Genomic DNA, 12391 nt, shown 5'->3' with positions numbered 1-12391 from the left:
TTTACTTCTGTTCACTAAGTCTGACTTAATTTAAAATGTGAGAGACATACAGATTTCAAGAAAATTAATCAGAATATTTAGCTACTCAAGGTTTATTATTACAAATTATTAATTAAGGTACAGATATAAAACTTGCATTTTAAACAAGCTTAACTCATTAGTCCACACGCAAACTTCAGAAAGCTGGGGATGCTACAAAGCAGGAACAGGGACACAGACATATTCAAAAGTAAGAAAGGCTAAATAGAAGATTGAGAATAATTAATTTTATACCTTCTTTCCTAAACTTCAATTTAAAAAATCAAATCCCTGAAAGTATCTTTACATGATTAATCAACTACCTGTCTGTTTATACTATTCAAAAAAAATTCCGATTTTTACATGCACAGATTCCACCTCTGTTTGGCCAAAACTAGCGGGTATGTTTTAATCCTCATCTCATCCTCAATTTTCAATCCATAGTTGTTTTAGCATTTTTTCCTCTTTAAGGCATGCCCATCTGACACCAGGCACTTGGGGAATCCCCAACTCCCCTGTTACAGCATGTCCTCTTCTACCCAACTTCTCGGAGCTCTGGGCTGATTCTTCTCTTCCTCTCATGCCACCTTCTCTCTCATCATGCTCTCACCAATTGCCATGACTTTGAATATCTTATTCAGGTGGATGGCACCTACCTACATTTCCATTTCCAGTACTTCTCTGAGTTCCAAGCTACTAACATCTCTCACCAGGTTGGATTAAATGGCTTCTCAGTCTCAACTCTTACCTCTTTAAATCACTTCTCCAGAATACTTTTTCAAAGGTACATCCGTTGTTCAAAACCCTTCAATAACTATATGCCAAGCTATATGAATAAGATCACAGATCCTTACAATGACTAGCCCACCAGGCCTGGCGTAGCCTGACACTGACCTATACCTCCAATCTCATTTAATGCTACCCTTTCCAATACATTTGGCCTGGTTTCAGTTCAAGGAATAAGCAGAGCTCTGTCCTGCCTCAGGGCATTTGCTGTTTAAAACACTCAGTCCCTGCTCTTCCTCTGGCTGACTCTCACCGCCAGGTCTTAGTGAAATGCCACTTTCTCAAAGAGCAACCACCTCATCTCCCTACACCCCAAAATCTAAATTAGAATTCCCACAATTCTCCTGCATTATGTCACAGTGTTCTCTAGATGTATTTATAAGTTTGTATTTATTTGCTTGCTAAAGGATTATTTCCCCCTCTACTGACTCTCTGAGGCGAGGTAGAGTCCATGTCTGTTCATTCATCAATGCTCGCAGCAAACATGACATGAATAAAATAGTGTATTTTGAATGGATGATAGCCTCTTTGAATTTCTGCTGTTTCCCTTTTGTATCTACTGCATTTAATCTTATTTAAAATCTAATAATAAGTAATTAATAAGAGGACTGTTGTGCTTATTTTCAGATATGGAAATTGAAACTAAAAAAGATTAAGTAGTCACTTCCATTATATTTCCAGGATCAGTTCTAGAGTATTTCTGTTAGAGGCAGACCTCATTTCTTGAATTAAATCTCTTGTACTTTGTCTATTTGCATCTGATATCTAACAAGTCTTTTTAGGCACAGGATTTTCATGTTACTGAGCATCACTATTCCAATTACCTTTAATGTGCCACATCACCAACAACAGAGCACTCCATCATTCCTCTCAAAAGAAAGGTGATAAGGCTCCATTTATAAACAAAGAAGAGATATATGATGAACCTTCAAAAGTTGAGAGAAAGATGCAATTAATAGTATGTTCTAAAGCCCATAATTAACTCAGAAATAGATTATTCTTATGTTCAGATAAATTCTTCCCAGGAAGAATATATGAAAAATTTTATCTTACCTTCCATTATTGTTATGACAGATATATTTGAATGAATATAATCATACTATGATCATATCCATTATTTAGTGAAAACTTACTATGATCAAGGCATTAACTAAGAAAGTTGTATGTATAATCATTAATATTAAATTCAACTCTACAGATTAGATATCTTCATTTGATAGGTAACTGAAGCTCAGAGAGCTACAATAACTTCTCTAAGGTCACTAAATATTTACCAACCAAGTTAACCCTGAGTCTAACCTGCAGTGTAAACTGATTCCATTATGCTACTGAGCACTGGAAAGAGGCTTTTAATTGGTCTTTCTGAGTTTTTAGGGCTGGGAGAATAAAGGACCTATTTTCCTATCATTCGGGTGGTAGAAGATGTAGCAGTAGTAACAATAGCCACTAACATTTACATAGCGCTTGCTATGTGCAAATATTGCACTAAGTGCTTTCTGTGCATTCTCTCGCTTAATTCTCACAACAATCCCATGGGCAAGGCATTATTGCTTTTATTTAAGAAATGAGAAAACCAAAAATCAGAGGGGTCACATGAAAATTAAATCTAGTTTTTCAGATCCCACTGTTCATACTCTTTAACACCACCAACAAAAATTGTAGTAAAAGACACATAACATTTTCTTTTTTTTAAAAAAAATATTTTATTGATTTTTTTGCAGAGAGGAAGGGAGAGAGATAGTTAGAAACATCAATGAGAGAGAAACATTGATCAGCTGCCTCCTGCACACCTCCTACTGGGGATGTGCCCGCAACCACGGTGCATGCCCTTGACTGGAATCAAACCTGAGACCTTCCGGTCTGCAGGCCGACACTCTATCCACTAATCCAAACCGGTTAGGGTGACACATGACATTTTCCACCAGTCCAGCGGTGCTAAGTATATTCACACTGTTGTGCAATTTCATTATCCTGCTTTATTTTCCCATGGGAACTTTTAATACTTCATCCATTTACCTGTGCCTGCGATCATTATACATCTCTCTTTATTAGAATGCAAGCTTCATGAAAGCAGAAATTTTTATCTTCAAGGAAGTCTTTACACAGAGAAAAAAGTGCCTGATAAAACAGTAGTTGTTCAGCCCAGCCAGTGTGGCTCAGTGGTTGAGTGTTGACCTATGAACCAGGAGGTCATGGCTCCATTCCTGGTTAGGGCACATGCCCAGGTTCCAGACTCAATCTCCAGTAGGGGGTGTGCAGAAAGCAGCCAGTCAATGATTCTCTCTTATCATTGACATTTCTATCTCTCCCTCTTCTCCCTTCCTCTCTGAAATCAATAAAAATATATTAAAAAACAAAACAGTATTTGCTCACTACTTGTTGGATGAAGAATAAGGCATGTCAAGTGCCATCTGGCGTGTGTTTAGGCATGCATTACTCTTTTTTAACTGGTATTACTGGAGAATGTTGGTAATCATATGGAGCATTCACAATAGATATGGAAACTTTGGACTTGGAGTTGGTAATGAGCTAAAGTACTACTAATAATGAAACAAAAGTTACTCTTGTTCCAATCTGAAGTCACGGACCAGTATGAAAGATAATGCCTGGTTATGAAAGGCTCAGGACTTTTTAGGCTTCAAACATGACCCTTAAAAAGGATAAGTTATTAATTCAATCACTCAACTGATCAACGAGCACTGTCCATTAAAGGAAAAAAAGGTGTTTCAGAGCAGCCCAATACCCTCCTGGTGACCTCAGTCAAAATACAAACTGGAAACCACAGAAAATACCAAGTGAGAGACTAGAGGTGACCCAAATGCACGAAAATAGTTAACCATGCCTGCCCTTCGATTATCAAACAGACATGCTAATTTCATTTCTGTGGTGCCAAGTATATTTTAGTAAAGAAATTTAGTTCTTACATGTCAACTCTCCAAAAATAACTGCTCTGTTGTAATAACAAATCAAGAAAACCAATATACTCCAATCATGGAATAGCCTCGAACAACTGTCAAAGCAAAACCTTACTTGTTCCCAAAGTAGGGTATACCACTTCTCATGACGTCTCACACATCAGAGCTCAAATAACTTATGAATAAATTTAGAAACAAGTTAGGCTTAACTTTATCTATTGTTCACTGAATCTTCTAATACCAGAAATTTAGGTAAACTCATGCTCTCATGATCATATTTTTTTGCATGCATAAGGTGATCTCCAAATATTCTGACATGGATTCTTAAGAATTTTTCAGAGATCCCTGAAATTTCCAGAAAAACAGATAGAGCTGAATTCTCCAATACAATTTGTTTTCAGAAATTAAATCAACTAAGGAAAGAGTTGTATTTCCATTTATACACTGAGTAAGATTACTGTTTTTTTGGGGTCTTATCTGGAGAAACTAAAAGTGCTATTTTAAAAACATTTGCAGCTTTGACTATAATCAACTGTAATAATAAGATACCAGCTCAAAAAATTCTTTTCATTTAAACCTCTTTTGTAATACAGCTTTTTAATAACCCTCATAATAGCCGAATTAAAGGACCCCAACAGAAATCATTCATCCCACATAAAACAAACATTGCCTTTTCTTCTTAGCTTTGTTTTACAAGCTACATTATTTCCAGATGACGCTTGAGGGGACTATGGTTTCAAGAATTAGATGTTTAAATAGACAGCTGCTTTCTATTTGCCATGTAAATCAAGGATATATCAAAGAAAATTCCAAATAGTAGACTTCTTTCCTTCCTATTAGGAAATACAAACTAAGGCAGAATGGGAGAAAGAGGGAGAAACAATCAAAATTTGAGCAAACAGAAAATTAAAACAATGGTTTCTTAAATAACAAAGAATTTGAAAAAAATCTCTGCTTTTTTAAAAAAAATTAGCTCTACACAGTAGCAGGTTAGAATTTTTTTTCCTACAATGAGAATGGGGGGGCAGAAGGAAGAAACCGTGATCACTGGTTTTTACAAATTTATCACACACTGCTACTGAATTTAATATGCATGGGCTATTTTTTTCTGTATTCTTTAAACTTCATTTAGAACGTTAATTAATCATTGCCAGATTTCAATGCAAACACATCCTATTTCCTTTTATAAGCCAGAGGAAGCAACATAAAAGTTATTTAAGTATTTTTAATGATAATTAAAAAAAAAACTCTTCAGAAGAATATTCTGCCATACTCTGTCAGAAGGGACAAGACAAACTTCCTTTTCGGGAATAAAGAAAGGCCAATATTCTTTCCCTCAACTGAGGTGTGCTTTTTAAGAATGAAGGAGTAATAATAATTACTATTATTATTTTAACAAGAGGGGAGTAAGCCCTCCAACTAAAAACTGTCTTCACAAGCATTCTTAGAAACTCTCTGGAATTCCTTGTTCAGAAGCGCATCCAAAGCCACGTTATAATACAACCAAGAAAACCGGTCTTATGTTTAAGTCAGGCCTGGTTTTTAATTAGGAAAAAAAGGGGCAGGGTGGGTGGGGAGCTTGCTCACTTGCCACAGGCTTTATTTATTTGAATTTTGAAATCAATTGTATTAAAGAACAAACTTCCTGGGACCTAATCAATGTGGGGCTTGGGATCTATTTAAGTTCAAAGCAGTTGTGTTCCTTAGGGGTGTTCACCAACCTTATTCACTATATTAGGCTGTTAGTTTGTTTTTTTACACTAGTTTCTGCATTATAAAAGAACTAGAAAGACCTTGATTTAAATTTCATGATCCTCTATGGAGAATTGGCTGATTCTAGGGCTGGAGCAGGGGAAATACAAGATGAGTTGGAACATCTTGAGGATCTAATAAAAATAAATTAAAAAAGAGAGAAGGAAGAAAGTGAGGGAGGAATAGAAGAAAAAAAAGATAGGTGCATCTTCAAAGGGCAAAGAATACAACTTGAAAGAGCTTCCAATGGCCCAAGTTGGAATTATGTACCAATGAAATAATAGTCCTGGTTTATAAAACAGGGAATAAAATTAGTATCCAGGAGTCCATACTGATATAAAAAATAACTGTCTAAGTAAAAACGTTGGGGAGAGGTGCAAGTCTCCTTGCAGAAGACTTCAATTAATAAAAGTAGGAAAAATCAGACAAATAGAAAATCATTAATAAATCAGTAAAATATGCTGCAGGCAAGACTGATCAAAGGATGCTAAAATATGTGGGGAAATGTTTAAAGAGAAACAGGATCTTATTGGCATAATCTCAAAGGTATCTCCCCAAAATATATAGTAACTCAAAAGGGAAAGCTGGCAAGTTCACAGTGAAGAAACTTGGCAGATGTTACCTTAGTGAGGTGTTCAAGGTAAACACAGGTGAACATTACCAGTAATACCAACATCATGTATACGATTCACTGAGAAGGGCATATCACCTTTGTAGTATCCTTCCCAACAATGCATACTGTCAGATGAACCCAAGTTGAGGGACATGGTACAAAATAACTGACCAGTACTAAAAGTCTCAAGGTCATGAAGGGACAAGGAAAGATTAAGGAGACTTGACAACAAAATGCAATGTGGGATCCTGAATTGGATCCTAGAAAAGAATAAGGGCATTGGTGTCAAAGCTGGCAATATTCAAATGAGATTTGTATTTTAGTTAACAGTATTGTACCAAGGGTAATTTCTTAGTTTTGATAAATGTTCTGTGGTTATATAAGACATTTCTAAAAGAGAAAGGGTATATAAAAATTATTTTAAAGTGTTCTGGCCAAAACCGGTTTGGCTCAGTGGATAGAGCGTCGGCCTGCGGACTGAAAGGTCCCAGGTTCGATTCCGGTCAAGGGCATGTACCTGGGTTGCGGGCACATCCCCAGTGGGGAGTGTGCAGGAGGCAGCTGGTCGATGTTTCTCTCTCATCGATGTTTCTAACTATCTCTCTCCTTTCCTCTCTGTAAAAACTCAATAAAATATATTTTTTAAAAGTGTTCTGTAAGTCTAAAATTCTCTAAAAATAATGAAAGAGAAAGAAAGAAGGGAGGCTAAAGTAAATTGTGTGTATACTTAAAAAAGATTTCAAGATCTATACCTATGAAGAAGAATATTAATGTAAAAACTACAAAGTTCACTCATTTGTGGAATATAGTGAACAACATAAACTGATGAACAAAAACAGATCCAGAGACAGAGAAGCATGGATCCGACCGTCAAATCTCCGAGGGAAGGTAGGGGAGGGTGGGGGTAAGGGGGAGAGATCAACCAAAGGACTTGTATGTATGCATATAAGCCTAACCAATGGACACAGACACCAGAGGGGTGAGGGCATGAGTGTGGGGGGATGGGTGGAGGGGCAATAGGGAGGATAAGGACACATATGTAATACCTTAATCAATAAAGAAAAAAAACTATAAAGTTCTACTTTCTTTACCCTTCAGTCTGACTTCCCACAGGTCACCACTATTTAATGGTTTCCTGTACATTATCCTAGAAAATTAAATGCATATTTTTAAACAGACATGTACATTAACCTACATACCATAATATGTGCATTTTTAAAAACTGATTTAAGTGTTATATCTTTTCATATAAAGCCATACAGACTGAATTCACTTTTTAAAAAATGGCTGCAGAATATTGTAATGAATGAATATGTACTTTATTCAGTCTCCTACTGATGGTTATTTTACTTGTTCCCATTTTTTTTTCTTTTTGCTCTCAAACGAGGCTGAAAAATACACATACCTTTGTATAACTGCGTATCTAATTGACTAGGAGTTTCTAAAGTCGAGTCACTCTACAAGAAACATTTTTCTTCCTTGAAAATATTAAGTTTTTCAAAGTATACGATTTATTTTCCTACATTTACCCTCATGCCATAATGCCAGCCAAGCTGATGTCTATCTGCTATTACATTCAACAAATAGTACTTGTTTTTTCTCGTGCTCCAAGTACTACCATTTTTTTTAGACTATTTAAGAAAAAAAAATTTTTTTTTTTAATTTCAGAGAGGAAGGGAGAGGAAGAAAGAAATAGAAACATCAATGATGAGAGAGAATCATTGATCAGCTGCCTCCTGCACGCCCCCCACTGGGGATCGAACCCACACCCCGGGCATGTGCCTTTGACTGGAATCGAACCCAGGACCTTTCAGTCCACAGGCCAACACTCTATCCACTGAGCCAAACCAGTTAGGGCCAAGTACTACCTTTTTCTTAAATGGCTTCCTCAAGATAAAATTCACATACCATAGACTTCACTGAATTAAGATGTACAATTCAATGGTTTTTAGTACATTCACAGAGTTGTACAACTACCCCTACAATCTAATTTTAAAACATTTTCATCATCCCCAAAAGAAAACCTGTACCCATTAGCACTCACTCCCTACCCCGAACCATCTACTATTTATCTCTGTAAGATTTGCCTATTGGCCTCTTGTTACTGGCTTCTTTCACTTAGCATGGTTTCAAGGTTTCTCCATTTGAAGCATGCATCAGACTTCATTACTGTTAGTATATGTGCTGCTGAGTGAGCATATTTCATTCCTTTTTATTGTTGAATAATATTCCATTGTATGGATGTACCACCTTTTATTTGTCCACGGACCTGTGTAGACATTTGGGGTGTTGCCATTTGGGGTTATTATGAATAACGGTGCATGAACATTCACATTTTTGCATGGACAGCATGTTCTCAGTTCCTTAGGGGCATTTATGACCATATGCTGAGCCATATGGTTATTCTTTGTTTAGTCTTTTGAGAAACTGCAAATTGTTTTCCAAAGCAGCTGCATAATTTTACATTCTCACCAGCAGTTATATGAGGATTCTAATGTCTCCACACCCTCACGTGTGATTCTCTGCCTTTCTGATTACTTACTGTCATCCCAGTGGGTGGGAACTTCGCTATGGTTTTGGTTTGCGTTTCCCTGATGGCTGATGATGTTGAGCACCTTCTGGTGTACTTACTGTTACTTGTATGTCGTCTTCGGAGAAATGTCTATTCAGGCCCTTTGTCCATATTTTTTAATGTAGTAAAGCTTTATTGCCGCTTTGCATCACAGTTCAACATGCCCAGTTTGCCTTCCATGAGACGATTTTAAGACCTCAGGATCTCCCTCCCACTGGATTTCCCGCACCTAGATAGCAGATGATGAGGGGAAGGGAAGTGTGGAAGATGGTGCAGTGGTTACAGCACTTCCACCTACATTCCCCCACTGAGAGCTAGTCAGACATTCCCCTTTGCCCCCTCTTTCCTCCCCGCCCCCCCACCCGTCAAGAAGCAAGGGTGTTGGAAAATGTTGCTTAGCTTTGTAATAAGGAAAGGAAATGGGCTTTTCTGATTCTGGCTCTTGCTCGTTCTGGCTTGTGCCTTTGCATTTCATTGCTTGGAATGAAATGGGAGAGTGTGTCCTAAGGAAAGATTAAAAAATCCTTTGATGATCAAAGGGCAATAAATACAATTTGGTCCCGTATGGTTCCACCTAGAATACAAGTTAGATTCTTCTATTCTCATATGGTTGCTAAGGTGATGGTTAGAAATTAGGAAAACAAAGCTTATATGACATTGTGACAATATTCATAATTAAAAACCATGCTTATAGTTTAATAAGCAAGTAGGACTCATTTATTATTTTCCTTTTATTTTCTATATTGAGGTTCTATTGTATATGACCAGAGTTTTTAAAAAAAATGTTGAAAGAGTCTTCTTTAACAATCCTCTGTCCCTTTAGTCACTGAATTAAATTTTATGAAACCCTGATATAAAGACACTGAACCTTAGCCAAGTCAACTGAACTTCACTTGCTTCCTAAACACCTTTACCGCCCCATCGAGCCTGCAGAGCCAGCCATGACTCTCTGCAGTGGGCAGTCTCTCGCCCCACAGAGGACCTGAGTGCAATTAGTATTTCCCTTAAGCAGCCAGGGCATTTCCTTCTTATCTACAACTTGGTGGAAGGCTTGAGGTTTCCCCTGACACATTCACGCAAACATGGTTGTACAAGAGTAATAATACTAATGTTTTTGTAACTGTTATTTGCTTTCTATGTTGTTACTCAATTGGCTTGTGAATTATACAGTATAATGAGAATAAACATTTTCTTAATAAACTCAGAAACCTCTAGGTAGACTGAAAGTACTCTATGTACTACAGTGAGAAGAAAAACACATCCTTATTTTAAGCACTTATTCAAAATCTGTGCTAATATAGTTTATCCAATCCTGGTGTAGAAAGTATACATCAGGGAACCCACGGCTGCTTTAGACCCTTTCATTTTTCCATTTTATCACCAGGACACAGAATTTTATGCGGTTGTTGGTTAGCAAAGACACTTAAGTAAAATTTCTGGGAAGAAGAGGGAGGAACATGTTTTATTTCCCAGTTAATGACCAATTTAAAAGAGAATGACAATGAAAACATGGTTTCAAAGGTGTAAAACACTTATTCATAATGTTTGAGCAATGGGAATGGTGAATAAAAACACACACTGAGTTATCACAAAAGAAAACATACGGCAGCGCTAACTTCTAAGGTTGCTGTTTTCTTCAATCACCTTCAGATCAGTGGCAGGAGGAGTGACTCAGCTATCATCACTAGTACTGAATCAGTGGTACCCACCCTCTTTAATTAACTCGGAGGAAAGGCAGCAAATTCGAGTTCATATTAAAATTAGGATTGTTAATGACAGATTCCAAATGGAATTTTCCCAGTATTTCCAGGAAGCAGATGCTTTAAGAAATTCATGTTTACTTAGTGAAAATTTCATGCAAGAAGAAAATAGTCAGTGACTTTAAAAACTGTGATGTTCAATAGGAGAATTCATATGTCTGTTGAAGTTCAACATCCCTTCGTTGCACCATCACCTCCATAATTGGCAAATACTATAAAATATAACCCATTTTCTCAAAGAAATATCATTTTATGGATTCTTATTCGAGGAGAATGCTGCTAGGGCAATCTCAAGAGTGTATACATTTTTTTTTGTGTGGAATAACAACAGAGAAATACTACGTAAATCAAATGATAATTGTACAAAAGATTTATAGATGAACCAAATTCAAACTCCTAATAAACACAATCCCCACTGCCACTCTGACCTTTATGGGTTTCCAAGCAGCCATTAAGAAGAACAGTTTTCTTATAACAAGTCATGGCAAGGATAGAAGTAAGTGAGCTATTATACTAATTTTTTAAAAGTTGAGAATACTCAACTAACAGGAAAATCTTAAAAGATAAATGTTTTGTGTGTGAGAGAGAAGTACTTTGGAATTATAATCTTAATACCTTAATGGGATGACAGATCCTATCACACACACACACACACACACACACACACACACACACACACAAATAAATGAGAAGAAAAATAGCCCCAGTCAGGCTGTGGCTGCACACAGCTATCTCTGTTTATCAGCAACTGCTATCCGGACTGGGTGCTGTTCCCACAGTCTCGTATCAGCACAACCATTTAGAAATGAAACAAACCACAGGAAACAAGCAAAACAACTCTCTGGCTGTCTGGTATGCATCGCCACTTCAAAATCAGAATCTAAAAATTCTCTCATAAAGTTTCTAAATATCAACCCATTAGGTTGTTGTCTGGGGATTCAGAGAGGTCCTATTAGATAGAGCTTGATGAACTACTTCTGTGGTTTATGACAAGATAATTTTTAGCATCCTCCACTACGCCATGCTCCAAAATACGAGAAATGTCACAGATAGTGGCACTGCCCTATCTGTGAACTCATAATGCATTCTCCTTCCTATTACTATATAACGATTCCATCCTCACCCTTAAGGACGAGGTCAGGTGGTATCATGTTCTTCATCTTTAAAGTGGAAGAGCCAAGGCAGATGTTCCTGCTGTTCTCTGCTGACATGGCTGACAGGACTAGAGCAGCACCTGACCTGGACAGAGCCAATTAGAGTCTCTTTCCCAGGACTTTGAAGACTCTGGTCAGTGGACACACACAAAGACATGTTATGGCTCAGGAGGTGGAAGAGTGCCGGGGTTCTTGTCCCAGCATCAAGAAGGGTTCAGGAATCTGGAGAAGGCTGTGCGTAGATGACATAGGAATCCAGAGACTATAAAGAGTCCGGAGACGAGATACAATTTTGAAAGGTATTGGGGGTCAGAGGAGCTTAGCTAAAGGAGCTAAGATCTAAGGTCCTAAAGGCCTTAGGTTCTCTCCGTCCCCAGGACCCCATCCTTTTTATTAACACAACTTGTCCTGAGGCAAGGCAGAGATATACACTTCAAAGGGTCAGTGTTTGGTACAGAGTCCACTGTCAGAATGGGGGAATTAGCCTTCGGCTGTTCAGGTGTTTGGCCAGTAGGAGGCAATAACATGTAGATTAAGATGCCCTTTAGCTGTCTGGCAGCAGCAATCAGTTTCCTATTCAGGTTTGGGGAAATGCCTTTAGCCATTCCCAACAGGTGACTACATGTGTGACTCAACCCTGTTGAGTCCCCAAGTCTCATCAACCTTTTGATGAAACTCTTGAAATTATGACATGCTGGAATTGGTCTCCGGCAGAAGAGGAAGGGTTGGGGTTGCTATTTCAGTCAGCAAATGGAGAGGCCTAGCCTGGAGTGAGCAGAAGAATAAAAGTGAAGCAAAAAGCAGCAGAGAACAGAAACGAA

The 12391-nt window shown here is 37.6% G+C and overlaps 1 protein-coding gene across 16 annotated transcripts in view; it reads right to left on the bottom strand.

The window, feature by feature from the left end:
- The window catches only part of DYM (dymeclin), a 248237-nt gene that overhangs the window by 59420 nt on the left and 176426 nt on the right, over positions 1 to 12391 (bottom strand). The window lies entirely within an intron of this gene.

The sequence above is a fragment of the Myotis myotis genome, unplaced genomic scaffold (assembly GCF_014108235.1).
Source record: "Myotis myotis isolate mMyoMyo1 unplaced genomic scaffold, mMyoMyo1.p scaffold_m19_p_9, whole genome shotgun sequence".
Classification (NCBI taxonomy): domain Eukaryota; kingdom Metazoa; phylum Chordata; class Mammalia; order Chiroptera; family Vespertilionidae; genus Myotis; species Myotis myotis.
Note: the sequence above shows the minus strand (reverse complement) of the source record. Positions and strands in the feature narration are given on the sequence as shown.